The sequence below is a fragment of the Epinephelus moara genome, chromosome 16 (assembly GCF_006386435.1).
Source record: "Epinephelus moara isolate mb chromosome 16, YSFRI_EMoa_1.0, whole genome shotgun sequence".
Taxonomy (NCBI): domain Eukaryota; kingdom Metazoa; phylum Chordata; class Actinopteri; order Perciformes; family Serranidae; genus Epinephelus; species Epinephelus moara.
In genome coordinates this window covers 3,389,849-3,392,905 of record NC_065521.1, presented here as the reverse complement: position 1 = coordinate 3,392,905, position 3,057 = coordinate 3,389,849, and the positions used below count along the sequence as shown (strand labels likewise).

At 37.7% G+C, this 3,057-nt stretch overlaps 1 protein-coding gene across 3 annotated transcripts in view; it reads left to right on the top strand.

Annotated features, from left to right (window-relative positions):
* Window positions 1-436: 436 nt before the first annotated feature.
* LOC126402605 (sodium-coupled neutral amino acid transporter 3-like) overlaps window positions 437-3,057 on the top strand; it is a 43,601-nt gene continuing 40,980 nt past the window's right edge. Inside the window, exon 1 of one of the 3 annotated variants that reach the window (XM_050064746.1) lies at window positions 437-850. The gene's annotated coding sequence lies outside the window, so the exon portion shown is untranslated. Of the gene's footprint in view, window positions 851-925; window positions 1,082-3,057 lie in introns of those variants that run through there. The other 2 variants (XM_050064748.1, XM_050064747.1) reach the window with 2 other exon arrangements.

Here is a 3,057-nt window from a genome sequence, read left to right as displayed (position 1 = left end):
TACATTCACACTAAAAATATTTTATGTGTCAAAAAATCATTCCAAATATTTGTACACTATAAGTCACACAATAATGGACTGAGGAACATCGCAAAACCTACACATACACTTAATGGAGTGAATCAGCACACACACTCAGCTTAAAGTGTGTTCCTGTGTGGAAAGAAAACACCATAATAACCATGGAAATGTGTGTATCCCGGAACGTGTTGTTTCAAAACAGCTCCATTTGGCTGCAGAACTCAGGTCACCTAGGATCCTTCTGGAGATTGCTGGTTTATTTACCATTCTGTGGAACTTTTCCATATTGATCTAACAGAGCCAGCTTTTTCCAGTTTGCATCTAATGCAGAGCTGCCCACCGGCAGCCGGGCTCTTATGCAACCCTGTGCTGATCACCTCACCATATATCCGCTGTTACCACAACTCAGAAGCAGGGAATGGAAAGAGAGTTGAAACATGGAAACCATTCAATAGGCCCAGTGTGTATGAGCAGACCATAGGGGCCCAGTGAATTCCCCACAGAGCATTCCATCATCAGACCCTGAGAGAAAGTCACAGTTAACTTGTTTTCTTTTTTTGGAAAGGAAGAGGAGTGCCTCTACATGTGACATCACAAGAAACTTGAAACCGTCATTTTCAACAGCCCTCCCTCATCACTGCCTGCTCCCACATTTGCTCCCCTCTCCCCAACCTCTCCCTGAGACAGTCTGTGCTTCTCTGTGGGACTCCAAAAACGGGCCAGTGTTACTCTCCTCTCAGCCCAAACTACACCTTTGATCCCAGGACTTCAGCACACAGATCCCCCCTGCTCTGCTTCAGAGAGTCAGCTGGACCTACTGCTGCCAGAGGTAAGTCACTCCATTCTTCTGGTTGTATGGGAGCTACTCTGCTGCCACGTGGTTTGGCTACTTGAGGAGGTTTGCATAGGAGGAGTGAAGACCATTGGCAGAGGAGAAGAGCTTTGATACAGGCACCAGCTAGGGCTCAGGGGCTTTGATTTTGAAAAGGTTTATCAGACTCATTAGACTTGTATGCACAGGTAATGCTTCTGTGCTCTAGTTTTGGAACAATTCCTGACAGTAAGTCCTCATTAACCCTACTCAAATATACTTAACTTTTAAATGAGCTTGAGAATTCTTATAACATATAATAGCATTTTAATCAACTTTTTAATCTTTTAACAGTTTAGGTTTTGCTTATTTATGTCTGACATTTTTCTTTCTAAAAATTGACTTTTCCAATGGTAAATGGCAAGTATTGATAAATCAACACTTTTCCCGATATTTGTGGAGTAAGAAATAAGTGAAGAAAAAAGATTATGTGCTTCAGTGCACTCATGTGTATGTAAGCTACCTGTAAATGCAATTTTTGCTGTTGTTGAGGTAAACATGAGCCCCAGCTGATACTTGATATCATACTGTAGAACTCTGACAGCGATTAATGAGCTGCACATATTAAAAAAAACCCAAAAAAAACAAAAAAGACTAAAAGACATGGAAAAGTTGACAGTATAAGCTGCAAATCTACACATACCATAATTGGAAAAGAGGGCAGGGCCTCATTCAGGCACACATTGTACACATTCTGTTCCTTCTTACCTCACTGTGTGGCAGACTCTATATGCTGTCACAGTCAGGTGGTCTGTATGCTGTGTAGCATGTATTTTCTTTCTGTAAACTTGTATAAAGTCTTTGGCCAATGTCAAAAAAAGTATTGTCTTTCAGATAGTGTGTTTTGACAATTCCAGAAATTTGTGGAAACAGAGAGAATCATACAGTTGTAGGAATTTCCTAAAAGCAATAATAGTTCAGTACTTAAAAAAGGACAATTATTTACCATCTCTCCAAGAGTAAGATGTTCAGATGGATATTAAAAATAAACACAGTGTTGTTTTAACATTTCTGGTTGTGTACATCTTGAAAAAATGTGATAAAGCATGTTTATCAGTGAGCTTTAGAGGTGTTGGTAGATGTATCTTTGAACCTTTGAACGTTATGCTAAGATAGACTGACTTTGGCGCTGTACTTTTTACACAGACATGAGGCTAAGAACCATAGCATATGACTCTCAAAAAGAAAGCAAGGGTTCTTCAAAAATGTCAGACCTATGTAGTTTATTCAGTTCAGTGCAATCATTTCAGTTTTTATGTCTTTAATGTGTTACACCAGTTAGTTTCTATGCTGGCTACCCACATATGGACGTTATACTGTGAGGTGTGAAGTTGAAATCATTTTCACACAGTGATTTGCTTTTTCTTTGTTGCATAAATAATGTTTGAACAATTAATTCTAACTGAAAGCATATGCTACAGCATGGAGTCTGAAATAGAAGTTTTTGTATACAGTTGTAAATGCATATTTGGCCAAAAAGCATTTGCAAGAAACTCTTCAACCTGATTGGTGCACAGGATGGGTGGGTGCACCAGTAAGTCAAACAGTATCAGATGAGCCCGCAGCCTCACGAAACTGATTATATACTTGTCTGTAGGCTACTACTTTTTTTTTTTTTTTTTTTTTTTTACTTTTCACAGCTGGCTTTAAAAATGGTATATTGTCCAACATGGTTTAACAGATGTATAAAAAAGAAGTTCAAACAAACATTTGTTCATGTGTCAACATATTTGCTAAGCAACCGAAATCTAACATTTATCCAAGAGCAGATGTTATGGTGTGATCACAGTTGGACTTTAGACTCCTAGATGGGCTAAATAGTGTCTTTAACATGCTGAAACACCGTCAGATCATTCACCCTTCTACCAAGTACCAAAGTAAGCTGTGTGACCAATAACCTTTGAAAAGACAGACAGAACATTATCCTACTCTGGACCACCTACCTTACCCAACTGAAGAATGAGGTGTCTGATTCAACAGCTGACTGACAGTGTGATACGGACATTATATTTTAATAAATGAATATGTAAAATATGAATATACATAATTATAGTGTGTATATATATATATATATATATATAATTTAAAAAAAATATTACCCTCTTAGGGTGATATCTGTGTCATATATATATATATATCTATATATATATATATATATATATATA